Genomic DNA, 20,068 nt, shown 5'->3' on the forward strand with positions numbered 1-20,068 from the left:
TATGCTGAAACTAAATGAGTTTGCAGCTTTGCAAATTTTCAATTGTATTTCTTCCCAAGTGGATCACTAGTTTTATTATTTAAAATATTACTCCAATATCAAAATGAAAGGACATGTCCTCTGTCTGCAGGGCAAGGTCTATGCAAGGAAGATTGGCTGGGTTGGCACTAAGGTCAAACTCAGCTTCCCTTTGTTTCTCGGGAGCTAAGATGTGACCCACAAGCTCTACTTTCATGACATTTAAGCCTGAGAGAACCTGTCATGCTATCCAGGCAGGTGAGGACATTATCATTATGTTAAGACATAATAATAATTTTTTAAAAACATTTAAACTACAGTAGAAAGTAAGGGGACATCAAAGTTGTCAACATTCCTCATTGTATCGTCACCGTCATTCTCTCCCTAAGAGCTTCTTTAGGATAAAAGACACTGGAGCAGCATCGTGTGTGTGTTAATCCACATGTGCCATCCATGAACAGAACTAAGAGTCTATGTGGTCTCACACAGCGTGGCTCTGCTCTTCCATGTGGCTGTAGAGCTCCTATAGCAATTGTGTAGACACTTCTTCTAAACCAACCGCATCCTAGAAGGATGCTCTCTATGACTCAGGAAGTTCGAGCTGGAGGCTCCTTAAGACACAGGCAGTGTAGTGCTCATCGTCTCAGGAAGTCCCTGAAACCTACGTGGTGCACAAGGCCATTCCCTCTCCCATGACACTTGTGGAAGGAACCAGAAGTCGTGGCACGGAGAGGAGGCCCCATCAATCATCCTGTAGAGCCTGCTGTCACCTAGAGGAAATGGGAAGGGCACAAGACAGGCCCAGTTTGGGAAGGTTTGGGACTGGTTGTTTTCTTACTCCTGGGCTGCATCCAGTCTTCACTTCCTGGCTAGTCCATCCTGGGATAGAAGGAAACGTCAGGGTGTTACCGGCACCACAGAGGTCACCAGTCACTGCCCTATAGGGAGTGGAGTAGGATCTGTTCGCTGTCTTTGCCCAGACCAGATATAGGTAGAACTGGAGGGGAACACAGCACATGGGCCCGGCAGGGTGGGCTGAGTCTTCACAGTCTCAAGTCATTGGATGCGCTATTTCAGGAAAGCAGGAAACTTTCTGGACTTATCTGTTACCTCTCAGCACAGCACGGTGAGAATACCAGCTAGGTGGAAAATGTTGGAACAAGGGAGAGGCAACACATGTTTCTGTGGAAACTGTCTTCTAAGCACCATGCTATCCCCTCAGCTTCTTGTTGAACTGGATTAATTATTATGAGAAGACTTTCCAGTCACCACACATGTCTGTTGCTGAAGTGTGGAATTAGTCTCTAGTCCGCAGGGGTTCCCCTAAGAGGCTCTCAGTCTCCAGTCACTAGGGTTGCTTCTCCACTCACCTGAAACACATGAGTGGAGCCTGGAACCTTCTCTGGATCTGTTGATTTGTGAAGTGGTTTCAATGGCCGGGTCTCAGTAGATATTTGAATTTTTATAGTACTACATGGTTTTGGGACTTATCAAGTAGCTGTGTACTGCATCTGTAATGAATGGGGCATCCTGGGCTTTCACCAAAGCCTCTGAAAATGGTATATTATACACAATTTTATATGTGAAATGTCTGTGATGTCTGTGAAGCAAGACTAATGGGTAACTCAAGCACCCACCAAACTCCTATGGTGAGTGAGACTTGAAGCCAAAGTGGAGAAACTGCCACCTGATCACACCCATTCCTAACTGGACTCCTTGTTCCAGAAACCATGTGTGGAAGGAAAGGGAAACTGGAGAAATGTCTTCAGGAGGTAGAGGTGGAGGCAGGGCCCTGAGTAAAAGAGATCTCATTAAGGACAAGGAAGAGGATTCCCCAGCAGGGGCTGAGTATAGAAACACTCATAGAGCCTTCAGGCTAGGACACTGAAGAAATTCAAGATGGCAGCCAGGGGCATAAGCAGTGGGTTAGAATCATGAGGATTGTTTTCTGGGACCTTGCCCTTCCCAACAAAAGCTTCCCAAGACAGCTCTCTGGTGATGGAGATGCTTTAGAAAAATTAGCATGGCATGTAGTGAGCAAGTTCAAGGTCATTAACTCTCATACAAAAATGGCTGTCTCTAGAACCCCAGCCAGAGACTCCAGGTATCTCAGAGTGTACTGTGCTTACCCACTCTTTTCTGGGACCAGGAGTATAAATGACACTCTCCATAGTGACAATTGTGTGCTCCTGTATTGCTTAGTGGAGACAGCACCTATCACAGTGGTATCTGTGCCCATGGAACATGTGTTCATTGGAAGTGCCATTACCCCCACGTGCAGACAAATCTTCAGCCTTATCTTCACCACCCATGGTGCAATGTACTCATAAGGTCCCAGACTACAAACACTTATTAATTGCAGGCGATCAGGATACTGCAGGGAGGTTCCCATAGCTGAGGAAGTGCAGGCAGCGTGCACGGGTGGACAGACTGCATGTCTACAGGGTACATGGATGCTCCTCATGCACTTTCAGAATGGCCAGGGCTACTCCAAGGCTTTTTCTTTTTCCTGGGCCTGGGGAAGGTAATGGCTCTTGCATGCTGGGTGATGGCAGCCCTTCCTTGGTATGGCAGTTGAGTGCTCTGAGAGTGAGAAGAGTTGCTTGCTCAGGACTTTAGTGCCGCTGCTGGTGGCTTCTGTCTTCAGGTAACTATAACACCCTACAAACACTGGTGTTGCCAGTCAGCACACACTGCTTAGTTCAACCTCTGGACTATGTTAGGAAAGACATTGGCATCTTTTTCTCCAGTGGGTTTGTTTACAAACTAATACGGTAGCATTTATCCCAGGGTAAGGTGGGAGGGAAAGGAAGTCCTGGTCTGTGGTAATGGGTGGATTGGGTAGCAGTTAGGTACTTCCTGGACATGGATGGTGGGTAGGAGTGGCATCCAGGTGGACCCCAGATAAGCTTTCCTGAAGGGCCCTTTGCTGTGAGTTACAGTCATAACTGTGATGAAGTCACGTTAGTTCTCACTACGGTAGGTCATGCATACACGGGGAAATATGATGAGTGGCTTCTGAATTGGGAGCTACTGTCTGCTTTTCTGGGCACTAGAATTGGTGTGGTTTCAGGATTCTCCCTGTGCACTTACCTGTTTTAATTTGTCACACACTAAAGGACTTCCTGACAGGGGTGGGCATGAGACCAGGTGCATGGCCAGACTCTGAAGCACATGGCTGCCTGCACCTTCTTCCTAAGCCTCCATAGGCAGTCTGGTCTGTGGCTTCACCTCTCTGGGTCTCTCCACCTCCATGTTGCTCACCCACTCACTGTCCATATGTTGGGTCATGTGTACAGATGAGAGCAATTGATGGACACCTCTTGCCATTTCTGGTTCCTGGTTCCATGTGTGAGTTACATATAAGTGCTGGGAGGATGTTACAGGAAGAGGAGATTGCTCACCCTTGAGATGTAGGGTTTGCATGGCCTCTTTTCTCTGGGCTGTCTTGTCACTGACTTGCTCCCTATCCATGCATGCACATTGAGTGTGTGCCCCACTGGAAAGACCCTTCACTCTTACTTTATTTTCAAATGTCTGTTTCCTCAATGTCTTCCTGCCTTGTGAAGGCACTAGACGCACTATATCCTGCATGTGTCTGCAGACTGGAGAGAAGCAGGCTGGGGCTCTCTTGACTCACACAACCCCAGCTACAGTTCTGGGGCCAAGGAAGACTACCCTTTTACAAGCCAGAAAGGACATATCAAGCTGGAATTTGTGGGCAGCAGTGGAGGAAGAACAGATCACTTGTTTTCTGTGATGGCTTCTTTGAATCTCGCTGACCCCGGGAGGATGACTGATATCCACGAAGAAAGAACCAGTGGTACCGGCACACTACATAGTCATCTGCCACCTTCTTTATCAGGCTTACTTAAGGTCCCTGCACCCTGTCCTCAGGAGCCCAGAATGAGGTGACCTATAAATTGGAAGACATCCTCTGTCCCTGGGTCTATTGGAATTGTCTGCACTCACCAGCCATGTCTTTCTGCCCTGTCTCAACCATCCCTTCCCATGGAATTCCCAGTAAAGGCTTTGCCTTACTTTCTCCATCTACTGTTTCTGATCCTCCTCCTGTGGCCATGAGTAATGTGCTACACCTGATTTTTCTAGAAAGAAATGAGCACAAAGTCCCCTTATGACTGTCATTTCCAGTCTTAAGTGACCCTTTAAACAGAAGTAACTCATGAGACATGGAGTGACCTCTTCAAATGAGTTGCAAACCAGGATCTGAAAACCAATTCCTTTGTCACTAAATGTTGAGCTGTACCCCTCTGCCCATATCAGCAGGGGACAGAAGGTACCCATATGTCCCCAGAGACAGGAGGATGAGCATGGACCTTTCCACCCATAGTCACCTTCACTTCTGGAAACTGGACGGGCTCATCTGAAGAGCACATCCAGATAGAAGCAACATTTGGAGTCCTGGGAATCAGGCAAGGTTGCTTGTTGCTCATTATTCATGAATGCAAAAGTATTTCCAATAGATTTCTATTTACTTTTTACCTTCTGTGAGGGCTGGGAGCAGGAGAGTGTTAGGTAGACAGGATAAGCGAATTTAATAAAATCACAGAGGCAGGTCCTGAGTTCTCCACAGATTCCAGAGAAGACTAGCAGTCTTGTGAGTGTGCTTACACAAACACACACACACAGGCACACTGCACCAGGGGACTTAGTTCATACATGTACAATTTTGTCTCTGTGGCATGCTCTCTCGAGCCTGAATGGCTCCCCTCTATTTTGAGTTGTCCCATTGGGTGAACAGAAAAGGGTACAGAAAGTGGTTAAGTAAGAGAGAATAGACCAGTGACTTTATGAGCAATTTCAGCCAGACATCACCAGGCATCTTTGGCTTCAGTTTCTCTTAGACTTCAGTCTTTCTGAGTTTTCTGAAAGAAAAATCTTCGAAAAATTCTTCCAACTAAAATTAGCTTGGGTGTTTTGGGGAAATGGGCTTCTACTTTATGTATGTGTGGTAGTAACATTCTCTCCGTTCCTATCATGTCTCTGTCTTTTGTACACCTGCTCCCGAGATCCCCTCCCAGCCTTGTCTTGCCAGCAGCAAGCAGGTCTAGTCTTTGTGAATAGGTGGGGAGTTGATTACTGAAGCTAAGAAAAATGTAACCTTATCAAGATAACAGGCTGGGGCCTCATTTGCCTGGAAGAGCGGCTAAAAATAAGAGACACTCATTAAACAGACAAACTGCGGCGCTTTCTACTCCACAGCCCAGCAATGCGGAGCACGCCAGTGAGTGGGTGTCTGTGTTGTTCTTTGAAACTCGAGCCCAGGTCTTTATTAAATCACCTGCAGATTACCGCCTAGAATCACCGTACCCGTCTAAGAACACCTCCAGCTTCTGCATCACCAGGCAGGAATGTGAGCATCACTCTGGGCGATGGTGCCTCATCTAAGCCCCACAAAACAAGACCCGGGATAAGAATCACACCAGTAGCAATTTGGTGGGCACAGTTAATCATTTCTCATCTTTGTGTACGTATCAGAAGCTGGCGATGCCCTTTGGCAGCAGATTGGAAGGCAGCTTGCCATCAACAACAATAAATCATTTGTGAGCACATGTAGCAATTATTGTCTGAAATAAAGGTATTCAGTCCCACTCATAGGGAGCACCTAGGACGGATCTTAACAAACTTGCTGAGGAGCCTCGGGCTTGAGGCCCTACTGACTCACTCTGCTCGGTATCTGGCTCATGGATAGACAACGGGATCAGAGGTGCCCCCGTCCCACGCACCACATGGAAACAATGGGCCTGTGAAGCCTGTGCTGTCAGCCGATCTGGGAACAATAAAGCTCTTTATATCGCCCACCTTGGGGGGGATTTAGTAATGTTTTGATTTATGAAGGGCAAGCAGGAGCAGGCAGCAGGCAAGACCATGGATATCTAAGAGCGGCTGTTGTGAAAGTAATGCAGCTCCCAGACAAGTCATCCTGAGACTCCGGGACAACCCTCAGCACAGCGAGCACACCCTAAAATACTCTGTGCCCACAGAACCAGTTCCGATAACTCTGTAGAAACATACTGCCTTCTGCCAGTGACCACACAGGCCTCTTGTTCCGTAATGTGCTGGATGCTGTGTTTTTACCTGGTGGATCTCCCAGGGGTAGTTTCTGTAGAGGAGGAGCCATGGAGGCCGCGTCTCCTGGTACTTCCTGTGTCAGGAATTGGTGGAGACAGTGAGGTCATCTTGAGCAAAAACCAGAATGTCGTCATGCTTTCTGGTGCAAAGGAATGCAGACCTTTGTGGGGTCCAGATGTGGGCTAGATGCCAAAGCCTGGGCTCTGTACTTCTCAGGGTCCAGCTATGTCCATTCATCTCTCTCATCTCACCATACACACAGAGCTTCAAACAAATCTGCTTTGTAAAGATTGCTTTAAAACAGCAATGCCATGGGTCCCGCTACGTGTCCCTTCATTAATGGGTAACTCACATCTGACCAACACTTAGATTTGAGAGAAAATTGAGTTGGAAACTGAGGTAACTTCCCTGTATTCCACCACCATCACCTACTTCTCCACATACACAGTGTCTCTAATAATTAGTGTAGATAGAATAGACAGATAGATAGATAGACGATAGGTAGATGAATAGATAGATAGATGGTAGATAGATGATAGGCAGATGGATGACAGAAATATAGATGAATGAGAGATTATAGATAGATGATTGATACATAGGTGAAGATACAGATAGATAATAGATAGACAGATGATAGATGATAGGTAGATAGATAATAGAACTACAGATAGATGGTAGATTATAGATAGATGATAGGCAGATAGATGATAAATAGATTGATAAATGGTAGATTATAGAGAGGTAATATATAGGCAGATAATAGATAGATGGTAGATGAAAGAAAGATGCGCCTGTCTCTAATCTACCTCTTAGGCATCATTGCTCTCTCTCTCTATTTCTTCCAACATCTGGGGTTCAAACCTGCAGGAGAAGTTGGTATAGATGACCAGGCTCACAATTTCGCCTTGGTGGGAATCTAGCAGATCAGACAACCCTAAATTATCTTGGTATTTTTATTATCAACACGACTAAATAATTTTATGCCCTGGAAGAAATCCTAGGTGCTTCCTTTCTGGTTGTATAGACCTGGGAGTTGGTGATGCCCAAGGTTTGCCTGCACCTCTCTTATGAAGGTGGGGCTCTCCATGGCCACAGTAGGTTTCCGGGCAGTTAGAAGAGCCACCAGGGTGAAGACATATGGTTCTAGATGGAACCCCCTTCCCTTCAACAGTTCCTCCATCCAGAAAGTGTCAATCTCTGAGCAGACGTCTTGTGAAAGATTGGTTTGAGAACTTCCTCTCTGTCATATTTAATTGATTCTGGACTCTGCCCAATCCCCAGAACCATCCTTTAGCCAGAAGTCAACACTGTGTCCCAGAGCTCAGCACACATACTGAGGCCCCACAGTCATTTCGCTCTGCAGTTCCCTTGATCACTCACTGTGCCAGTATTAATGGAATAGATAATCTGCTACCATGTTTCTTCCCAGAAAGGGTGCAATCACAGCAACATTGCCCTTTTCCACGGACCAGGGCATCCATCAGAAGAACAAGTTCAGAGGGTGGAGGGGTGGTAGAGAAGAAGGGCATTGATGACTATAGGTTATGGATAACTAGGCCCCTTTCCCTTTCACAGCCACCAGCACTTTGAAACCTAACATGGAGGCTTGCTAAGCTTTGCCGATCACATGATGAGTGTTTAGCCAAGAGGCCAGTCATACCTCTGTCCTGCAAATGCTGTTCTACACAGTCACAGCCAGTACCCATGGCTGGGGTGTTATGGAATATTTGTTTAACTATGTAAAGCTGTGTTTCATCTGCTTAATTATGTAAAGATGTGCTGCTGTTTTACCTTGTCTGCCTAAGGCTCCTGATTGGTCTAATAAAAAGCTGAATGGTCGATAGCAAGGGAGGATGTATGTAGGTGGGACTTCTGGTCAGAGGGAGTAAGTAGGAGGAGGAATTTAGGTCACTGAATGAAAGAAAAAGAAAAGACAGGGAGACATTAGGGACCAGCCAGGCAGACATGGTGGTTGTCTAGGAAACGGAAGTCAGCAGAGTCAGGACCACAGTTATTTTCTATAGGTCAGCAGATACTCACGGGCAGGACAAAGCAAAGCAGACAGTCTATTGAGTGTTTAGACTGTGGGCTTTCCCTGTGTTCCAATGAGATGGTGAGGTTCCCAAAGGTTGGGTGTTTTGGGAATTTTAGCAGGCTTGACAGTTTACATGAGGTTTACATGTACACCATATATTCCCCACATGCATTATGCGTGGTCACCACAAAGTCACATACAATTTGCATACAGGTTACCTGCAGGGCTACTGACCCACAGTCCTCATTCCTTTGTCTATTGTGCTCATCAGGATCTCCCTAAGGGTTCCTCACAGTCAAATTCATTTCTACACAGTGGTGACAGGACTCTGCCCTCAAGGAACTCACTTCTGTTCCAAAGGAAGTGACAGAATCCTGTCTTCTGAGAATAAATTTTTCCTCCAGAAGAAGGTTGTAAAGCCCTGCCCTCCAGAACTTTTTTGTGTAGGAAGAGAGCACCTCCATGCATCCGGGTGGTATGTAGGGGTTATTTGGCCATCTGGGGAGAAAGACTCTGTTGTGTCAGAGTTGACCTGGAGAATTGGAACACAGCCACTCAAAGACCTAGAGAAGTGTTTCATGGACGCAGAAGCAGCTCTGGTTGGGAGCCTTGTGGGGACAAATCATTTGTTGACTGAGCCAAGCCTATGGTAGAAGATATTACAGTAGCCGTGATTAATGCTTCCTCTTGTGCATGAGTGCAGGCCTCAGGGCATTTTTCTGTAATTCATAAACCACATTTGAGTGTTTAGACTTGAAGGAAAACAGAGTCAGAAACAGAGACAATTTCATTGTATTCTACCACTATCAGCTACCTCTTCATACAGGCAGAGTCTTTAATGACTAATAGTCTAGGCCAGAAAGGTAGATAGAGACATAAATGCACAGACAAACAGAGAGATAGACAATAAATAAATGCATCTATAGATGATACATAATAATGATAGATAATAAATAAATAATGGATTGATAAATAAGGAGGTAATAAGTACATCAGTTCTTGAGATATGATACATTGGTGAAAGGCAGGTGATAGATGATTCATAGATATATAGAAAGATGATAGGTAGATTGATAGATAAATGACAGATCAATGACAAATGGATAAGATGCAGTTAGATAACTGAGAGATGATGGATAAATAAATAGATAATAGATCATTGGTTGATTATAAATAGGAAATAGATAATAGGTAAGTAGATGACAGATTGAAAGATATAAAGATAGATACATGGATGATAAATAGATGGTAGATGATAGGTAGATGACAGATTATGAGTGATAGATGATAGAGGTAGAGAAATGGGTAGATAGGTTGATGATAGGTAGATAGATAGATAGATAGATAGATAGATAGATGATAAGATGATAGGAGATATAGATAGATAGATAGATAGATAGATAGATAGATAGATAGATAGGATGATAGGAGAGATAGATAGATAGATAGATAGATAGATAGATAGATAGATAGATAGATAGATGGATGATAGGATGATAGGAGATATAGATAGATAGATAGATAGATAGATAGATAGATAGATAGATAGATAGATATAGATAGATGATAGGATGATAGGAAAGATAGATAGATAGATAGATAGATAGATAGATAGATAGATAGATAGACTGATTATAGGAGATAGATAATAGATAGATGATAGGAGATAGAGAGATAGAGAGAGATGGACAGACAGACAGTTTGAATGAGAATGTCCTCCAGTGTTTTGAGTATTTGAACACTTGGTCCCCAGTTGGTGCAGCTCTTTAGGGAAACTGTGTGGGTTTCCTAGAGGGAATACATCACTGGGCACAGGCTTTGCGAGTTTATAGGCTTTCCCTGTTTCCAGTTTTCTCTCCCTGCATCACACTGGTAGTGACTATGTGAGCCCTCAACTTCTCATCTGGCCAACATGCCTTCCATTTGTTGTCAGTTGTCACTCTGGGACTGTAAACTTTATAAACTCTTACCTCTATAAGTTACCCTGTCCATGATGTTTTATTACAGCAGCAGAAAAGTAATTAATGCAGATAGATGATAGATGGATTGATAGATAGATGATAGATAATAGAAAGATAGATGGATAGATGATTAGATAGAGAGATAGATAGATAGATAGATAGATAGATAGATAGATAGATAGACAGACAGATGATAAACAAATGCTTTATTAGCGCAATGAGCTCATGTGGTTATGGAGGCCAATATTCCTCAGGGTCTACCACCTGCCCTTTGTAGAATGAGGAGAGCTGGTGATGTAATTAAATCCAGGTTTTATTGCTGGTGTGAAAACAAGGAATTGTGGTATCTCTCTCACCACTAGATCAATGGTCCTGTTGATTGGTTAGGAGCAGAGGAATGGTCTGAGGAAGGTGTCAAATCAAAGGCACCCAAGAGTGCTGAGATCCCAGAACGATAACAGAAGGATCTTATCCCAGGAAGATTCAAAGAGCTGTCTCCCCCAACCTCAGTGACTGTTCCATTGAGGTCCTCCATCTGTTGAATTACTTTCTTCCAGAAGGCCATTCCTCCATACCCAGAGGGACTGTGTTCACAATGAGTACTTTAGTTTAGGCAAGCTTTTAGAACTGGATACCATGTGTTCACACGGTTAGTACCCAGTCCTCATAGTTCGCACTGGGGTTTATTGGGTATGGCATGGTGCATTCTATGGGTTTTAGCAGACATAACAATATACCCACCATTGCAGAACTCATGGGGGAGCTTCCCTGTCCAAATTTGCTTTATACCTTCTTAATCATCTTTCTACCAATCACTGGATAACTTTATTCTTTTCTTTTGCCTTTTCCAGAGTATACATCCACATATATATGGATATACATCCACATACATATGTGCATCTGCACACACAAGCACATGTAATTACACACAGCACATATGTATACATATAAATACATATACACACATACATGTATACAGCAAATACATGCATACATACATGCAAAAAATCAAATACAGCACATATATACATATACTCCCATGTATACCCATAAGTATACACACATACTTGAACACACACACATACACAGAAACACCATTCACACTCAGATGCTTGGATCACCACAGTCGTTCTGCTCAACAGCAAGAAGTTCAGTCTTCCACTGTTAGTCTCTCCACATCGCTCTAGTGACAAGTCAGAGCTCTTTCCCATGGCTCATGTGTTCCCTGGTGTCCACAGTGGCCAGCATTCTGAACTCTGACCATTTTGATGGATGTGTGACTTGTGAACCAATTTAATCAGGGTTGCATGGGTTGATTGACAGGTGGAAAGACCTGCGTGAAGGGAGGACGAGCAACAAAGATGCTCTTACAATCAGCCAGGAGGCCAGATGTGGCCAAGTACAGGATGTCTATGAGGAAGTCACCTGACCTGTGCAAGGCAGGAGTCAGCAGTTCTGAGGACTTACACAGACACACATCGTGCAGGTCTGTCCTACCATACTGAGCTCCAGGCTTCTTCAGGAAACTTAAAGGGAGGTGTCATGAAAGGTTAATGCCTTTCTGTCTCCACTTAAGAGTGAGAAACAATTGGTCCCAGGAACCTGGGCTAATGTTGACCACCCCACTCCTTCCTTGTTCTGACCTCACAGTCCTTCTCAGTGAGACCTTCTGTCTGTCTGCCTCCATACAGGCACATGCCCTCATTCCTCGTGTCTCCTGGATCTCATGGGTGTGACTGACAGTGTCCACAGCCTTCTCTTGCTGTGTGGGCTCTGCTGCCTCCTTCTTGGACTTTTCATGTTGTTTCTATAGCCTGTTTAAATTTTATCAGCCCGGGAAAATTTGTCAATAAATAAAACCATTTCTTTAAATTAAAGAAGTATTATAAAATTTGTGGGTTTTATGTTGCAAGTATGCTGAAGATTGTCGCTGCTCAGTAGACAAGTATTTCTGTTGTCTCCACCTCTTCCTGCTCCGCCAAACTGCAATGGTTGCTTTTTCTCTGAGCAGAAAAGACTCAAGAAAGTTCAGGTGCTAAATCAGTCTTAGTTTCCCTTTTCACTTGAACGTCAGTAAAAGACACTTAGCAGAATTCAAATGCTGGGAACAGAAGCTGGAAATGTGACCCCCGACCAGAAAACGCTGTTAATCATCTTTAACTGACACTTTCAGGTTTGAAAGCAGGATGTCACAGAAGCCTGCCAACTAAAAATGTGCCTGGGAAACAAGGCCAAGCGCACTGCTTAACCCCCCGGAGAGCCTTCCACAAACTCCGAGTGTTAACACCTCTGGACCTCAGATCTGGTTCTGCAGCAGAAGACAAATCCCTGCTCTTCATGGAGCTGGCCTTACACTGCCAAGGTCCTGACGGTAAGCCAAGGCATTACACCCTCACCACGTGGCTTCTTTCCCAGGTCTAGTTTGTTTTATTAAACAGTTTGTACTGTACTCCCAAACCCTTCCCTACACAAACATCAATTAGCTCCTGCTGACCTAATAATCTTGATGCATATTAGAGTCAGTTGATACGTCCCTAATGAGAGGAGCAGACAATCACATCTAAACCAGAGGTCAGACTTTTGTCTCACAGGGCAAGGGAGTTGCCAGTACTATATGGTGTCCTGGTGAGACCTCTGTTGCTAAGGGTACTGCTGGGGAAGGAACTTTGGTACTCCCAAACCCTGCATGAGACTCTGGGCCAGCTCTCTTGACTTGGCTACAGGGGACATTTCTTCTCCATCTATTTCTTGGGATCTCCATCATTCTTTTCCTCCCTCCATCCTTAGAAACAGTGTTACTCACAGAGAATTATTTTGGGACTCTGTTTCCCAAGAGGCTGTAGCAATTAGGAAACATCAATGAAACATTTGTATGATTTTTATAATTACAGAATTTTCCTAAAGCCAAGGAGTGAGCATGGCTCCCACTCTGCAGGTATCTCTGTGATGAACTCTGACTAACCCCTTATCTACTCATTCCTTGTCTCCAGCTGGCACACCACCCAGTCAAAAACATCTCCTCGGACTAGACCACCGAGGTCATGTATTATGGAAAAGTTTCCTTGACCCTCAAGACAGGCAGACACAGGCCATGCATTCTTTTTGTTCCTATGGAATAATTTTGGGTCATAAAAACAAGGTAAATAATGATAAGAGTTCTGAAAGTGTGAGGGTTTGCTCTATCACTACAAACTCCTCCTCTGATAGGAGCAGAGGTATTCTGTTAATAGGATTGTTGCTGGGCTGCTTGGAAACAGAAAAAAAATTTCTCTCTGCACCACTCTCCCTCACTCCTTTCTGTTTGTGTTTGTGTGTTCATGTGCACTTGCTTCTGCTAACACACACACACATTTCTGAAAATAAAACTAATGTGGGTGCAATAAAGATGTCCAAGTCCATCTTCCTCCTGAGTTCCTGAGTTTCTGAAGTATTTCCAGCTGGTGACTTTGTCTCCCAAAACCCACAGTTTCTCAAGAGATGGTGCAATTCTTTGATTTCTGAGAAGGTGAAACACAAAGTCTCTACAGACAAAGCTAAAGCTCTACCTGATCACAGTGTCTCGGTGTCAAGCGTCAGACAGGCCAGGGCTGTTAACAAACGCACCTGCCATGATTCTGACCTCTAACACCAGCCAGGTGATTCTGAGAGGAAAATCAGCCAGTCAAATAAATCCCCAAAAGAGCCCACTGGAGTTTTAGCTCTGCCATTGCTGCTCTGTTACAGTGACTGCATTTGCCACAGGAGGGCTTCCACATGAGAAATGAAGTAACTGTTTCTAGAGAAAATACTCACTAAATTGTGGAGGAGACCCAAAACGCACAGTTAACCTGCAGTGTGGGCAACAGAAACCCAGGCAACTTGGAGAGGTAAAAAGACAGCTGGCAACACTACATTGTCTAGAAAGGCCTTGTGGACCTTTGAACTCTGGTTATTGAAACTGTTGCCCACCAAAGTGATTTGTATCCATGCGCCCCGTTAGTCCATTGCTTATGATCTCCTAAAGTACCCAGAAGAACCATGGGAGAGTCAAGATCATTAAAAGCGATTGTGTCAATCCATCAACTCATTTCCTTCCCGACCCCAAATTTGATGCTTTTGCCTATGTGTCTCATCTAGACTCATGTAGACCCAAACTCCTTGGCATGCAGTGCTGATCAGATGAAAGCTTTTTTCTTTTAGGGAACATTGATGGTCAACCTCTCTTTTTTTTATGGAACAAGAAATTCCCCAAGTATACGCCAATATGTTATGTCCCAAGTTCTTGAGCTGCCCTTCAGGAATTTTAGGGCAAGGATGGGGTGGGTACCCACGTCGGTGGTAGATGCAAAGACTCAGGCTCATTTTCAGCTATGCCCCTGTGTACACAGACGCCCAGAACGTTGTTTCTAGAGTGAAGAGCTTGGTCTATAGGTGGAAGTACAGTATCAGGGGCTTTCATGCTGGCTTTCACTGACTGGATCATTTAATCATAATCCATGTCTGCAGGGTGAGTTATCTTCAGCTATGGAATGGAAAGGTTGGTTTCTAAGACATTGTCTTCCGGGTTTACACTACGGCTGTTTTGCACAACGGTATTTGGAGAAGATAGGCTTGGTGTGGTGAACTTAAGTTTTCGTTCTCTAGGTGAAAGTTGCTGACTGGAACCTGTGTTCCAAACACAACAGGTCTGCTTCTTTAAATCTGTGCATCTGTCCTTTCCAGGACGGCCTTGTGCTCAGGACCCGAGACCCCTGAGCCTTCCTGAGCATTAGAGTGAGCCTTGGACAGTGGACCAGCCATCTGAGCATCAGGTGGGCACACAGAATGTTGCTCTCCCAGGGTGAGGCGATGGCTAGCAGCTGCTTTAGTTATCTCTGCAACCAATGGACCAAAGCAGATCAGAAGCTAATCTACTGCGGACATTGTGCAGGGGCTCAGCCCTACATGAGCCTGTAATTTTGTAAGGGGCACAAAAATCTACTCACCGCCTCCCAGAGTGGAAGGGAATATTGCTTTCCTGGAGAAGGGTGAGTACCTGACAGTGTGTTACAGATGCATGAACCAGTCACATGTCTGGGGATTCCCTTGTGCTGTTGTGAGATATACAGAAGTCTCTGCACCGTTCTGCGCTTGTGGCACTGGCCCCAGGCTCTCGTCTTGTCTTTCACAGAGGCTTGTTGTAACTGTTATGCCCAGGTACAGCCATGGAGGGTTTCCTGATGAATACTTTCAGTGCTGCTGTGGACCAGCTGGTCTGTTTCAAACATTCAGACCCATTCAGTCTTCAGAATGCAGTCTAGATAAGCACCCAGTAAAGCAAACAGGTTTGCAAAAGTCCATGTCTTCAGAGATGCGTGATGGACATGGGCAGATCTCTTTCTCAAAAGATAAACTAAACAAGAAACAACCAAAGATATCCACAAAAGTTGGAGGGCTGGTAATGTCTGCAAACTCTGGGACAACTCTGGGCTGGCACCTGTCTTGCCATTGAGTGTGGTATCGCAAGCCTGAGATATAAAGAGAGTAAGATTGCGAAACTGCTCCTGTGTGTCGTGTGACAGTGTTTACTACACAGACTTCAAATCTTTGATCACATCAATTCTCGGAGCAGTAGCTTCACTTAGAAATGCAACTTCCCAGCTGGTCGTCAGTGCAGTCGATAGTTTCAAGACTGCACGCTCCTGCTGGTTTAATAAAATCTCCATTAAGAAAAATATTGTTCATAATGAAATTGGAGCTCTCCATTCCATGTGCTTCATTGCCAGTCACCGTCTCCTGAAATGAGTAGCTAAAGACCAGGGGAGACTCTGCAGCAATTAGCAGCCAGAAGGATCTCTGTCGATGAACAGTGATTGGCTTCCTATAAACCACATCAGCCGTTGGTTCTCACTCTAGGATCTGCCGTCTGTGGAGCTGTGGGTAGAATGATGACTTGCCAGGAACCGTGAGGATAATGGAGAGACATATTCTACCTGGGAAAGGAGGATCAAACCTACCACAGGCCACCATGATGGGACAGCAAGGACAGGAAGACGGATGAAACTGTGTCCTGGGCGGAGGTGCTAAGCTGACCTCACAACGTCCGTACTCCCGGCAAGGATAGCCCAATTGCAAGGAGAAGGCGGTGGACTGTGGAGCAAGGCTGTGTCTCGAGAGTGAGGCTGGCTCCCTGTGAGAACTGGAAGGGGACCAGCACAAGAAGCACCAGGGTTTAGTCCTGATAAACAGGTGTGTGTTGGCGTGTGAACACAAGCTGGGTACGTGTTGAGGCTGGTTGTTTACATCTGATGTGTATGTGTAGATGGCACTGTCTTTGAGTACTGGAGCTACTGAGACTTCCTGAGCTCAGTGAACCTGGAAGAGTGGTCCAGCCCTCTTGAATATTAGGGTAACAATCCTAATGTCACTCTCTGGGGCTAAGATTCTGGCTGGGAACTGCTGTTGTTATCTTGTCAGCACATAGACCAACTCTTATCAGAAGCCAATCCTTTGAGTGCTGCATATGATAAACACAGACAAATGGCATGCACGCAATGCATATGTGTTGTAGTGTGTATACATTGTATGTGTTGTATGTATGTATGGAAATGAATACAAACAGAAGGTGTAATATCTGGTATATACAGGGCATATAAGGTGTATAGCATATGTGGTATGTGTAGTGTATTCTAAAGTTGGCATGCATTATGAGTGTTTGTGGCATGTTCTGTGTGTGCATATATGATATATGTGAGATGCATACATACATGACTTGTATAAGTATGCTGTCTATACAGTCTGTGTGCGAAGTGCCTGTGGTCTGAGAAGGGTATTGTGTGTGTGCTGTCTACATGGTGTGTCTGAGCAGTGTGTGGTTAGATGTTTGGTATGGTCTCAGAGAGACTGTACCCAGATTCTGTATCTCCATATTTGGGGCATGGATGTGACACATTGTTCTGTCTTCCTGTGGGCAATATTTTACCCACCATGATGCTTTCATGACTGAGTATCCACTCCCATATCCTGCCCTGTATGGACTGTACTACAGGGTTCAAGTCTACACTCGCACAGTGCCTCCACTAACAGGATGACCTCTCTGCTTGTCCCAGGCCTGGCTTACCGGGACAGGGGCTAACTTTTCTGTCTCCAGAAAGCCTCAGGGAGAGGAGTATGGGAGGAGCTGGGGAGGGAAGTAAAGGTAGTTCAGGTACTTCTAACATCCTCTGTGGACCGGGGTCCTGGTGTTGAGGCCAGCTTCATCTTGCAGCACATGGCTGCTGTGCTTCTCAGCTCTTCCCAGTGAGAAGAGTGTATCTCCATGGACCTTTCTACAGCCCCAGTCGGCTCTTTCCCACAGAGGCCTCAGGAACCCCAGCGTGGAAGGAGGAGACTTCCAGAGGTGGGCCAACACTATCCTTTCTTCCTTTGCTTATAGACCTTGGAGACAGAGGCCAAGTGCCCAAGTCCCCTTTCTCCCCACACTTGCTGGTCCACTGCTTGCTCTTAGTAGGTACCTTGCCCTTGCCCAGCACACTTCTAGGTTGGATGCCCTTAGCTGGGCCTGGTGGGGACCATAGATGTTCAGAGCAAAGAGCAGGATGATGGGTACCTCTGAATCTTTCCGTAATCTACAAGGTCCGAATGCCCTTTCTATATTTCCCCAATTTCTTCTCGTTAAGTGAAGAGGCACAGCTATCCCACCACACATGTCTGCTGGGTCTTTATGGGCTTCTGTGATTCTACAGTCCTGTAAAATAAAACCAGCAGGCCTTCATGTGGTAGCAAGGTCAAGGGCCAGCAATGTCCAGGTTGTTATCTTAACAATAGCCACAGACTCAAGCCCTTCCCAGTCTCCAGGAAAGGTTACTGGCAGTATTACATAACTCACAGAGGCCAGCCCTCTCCACCAGAGGCTAGTGGGGCGAGGGTTGGGGGACAAAGACTGCTGTCCTTTTTCAGCCCTCCCCCACACAGAGCCAGGAGGTACGTGAAGGAATTTCCATATTTCTCTGACTACACAAAGGACTAGACACTCGCCTTCATATTTAATAAAGATCTCCGCCGTCAGCTGCAGCCCGTGATAAGTGTAATATCCTTAAATGGTTAATCCAGGGCTCAGGGCTCAAGTGTTTTCTGCGGGTTGAGGCAGGAGGCTGTTGGAGCTGCCGTGTGCATTTCATAAACCCACAGGAAAAAAAAATGTCTTTGCTTTGGCTTTTTCCTCTATCTTAAATGCTTTATTTTTTTCATGGGCTAGATAAGGCCTGGTTCTTCACAGAACACCAGAGCTGAGCCGCTGCTCCGTCTCTCTCCGTTAAGGAAAAGGTCCTGTCTGCACACAGATGTCTCAGATTAAATTGTATCGCAGCGTCCTCACAGAGCTCAGCTCTAGATGAACTGCCAAAAAGGCCGTAGGCAAGAACTAAATTGCTTTGGTTTCAGTACACAGTAAATTTGGCTCAGACAAGCTGAATCAGTACATTAAATGCGAATCCCTCACAGATTTGAAAGCAGCCCTTAGCACAATTATTGACTGTGAGTGATGATTATGTCTAATTGAAGGAGACTTGAGCTACCTGTAGCTCGGCTGGAGTCCACCCGCGCCGAGGCGAGAACTGCCTCTTAATTCAATGTTCCATCTTGGTAGCCTCGATTGAAGTGGGAACCTGAAGTGTCCACACATGGTCGATAAACTTTAATAAACTTCACAGGCCCCGTAACTAGGCAGAGTATATAATTCAATTTTTTAATTCAGGAAGGGAAAATGGCTAACAAGTATGTTGGGCTACAATAACGCGTGAGTCGCCAGCACGCTGCGACCTCCTTGGGAACGGGAAAAGTGCCCTTGATTCCCAATGGTCCTTGTGTCACACTGGGGTCCACCTCTTTCTTCAGGGCTGTCCCCAAGCTTCCAGCAGATGTGTGAGGAAAATAAAATCATGGGACTATTTTGTACCTTTACCTAAGGAGACAATACTAACAAGAGGAGATGCGCATGGGTTTCTTAATGCATTCCTCAAGCTTGTCCAGCCAGCCAGCTCTGACTCAACCCCCAGCCCAGGGACAGACAGTCACTCATGGCTGAAAGGGCATTCCTCCTTGCCCCGGACCCAGAGATTCTCCTCTGTCAACTAAAGGAATGAAAGGCGGTTTTCTTTGGAGTATGTTTAGAATCTGATTTTTCAAGTATTCTTTGAGAAAAGACACAAGGTCACATATACAGACACACACAGACACAAAGACACACACACCCTCAGACCCACACTCCCTGCTCCTCCCCCACATTTAACCCTCTGGCCATTTTCTCATCTTTATGAATTCATTACAAATTGACTTTGTGGCCCCTTGCAATTATTGCAGAGTGTTGTATTTGCTAATGAACTTTTGTTGTATAATCAGCTGAGCCACACACCTTAAAATCGTTCCTTACCCACTGCCCAGTCCTAGTCACCAAACCCATTTTTGGTAAGGAATGATCTGTGCTGTGAGATTTCATGACGTGGGTCTTGTGCTACAGGAAGGACTACAACCTTAGCAGCGCTCATTGGTGTTGGAGCAGAGGGATGTAGTCAGGGTGTGCATTCTCAGCACTGATGGGATGTTGAGCAGCTCTGATGGATGCCCATCACAAACATACAGCTACCATATAAGCGTGGGCCTTCTCAGAGTGTGAAGATGACCCAGTTCTTGGCTATGCCTAGAGCTCACAAGTCTTTCCTTGAGCCTCAGGATGATGCAACATGAAGCCATCTGTCAGCTCCACTAAAACCCCAAACAACATTCTGCTCAGTGTGTAAGTCGAGTCCAAAATGCCAAGAGGAGCATGGGAATATAGGCCTTGCTTGTCCCTGTAGGTCTTGTTAACAGTCACCTTGGAGACAATGTGAAATCACTGACAGCATCTTCAAGGTGCCTTGGTGCTGAGAACAGCCTGCAAGCCTGACATCTTCATACACCTTATCTCTGCATCCCAGGTGACTCCTTGAAAGACACCAAATGACAT

This window comes from Chionomys nivalis, chromosome 15 (assembly GCF_950005125.1).
Source record: "Chionomys nivalis chromosome 15, mChiNiv1.1, whole genome shotgun sequence".
Lineage (NCBI taxonomy): Eukaryota > Metazoa > Chordata > Mammalia > Rodentia > Cricetidae > Chionomys > Chionomys nivalis.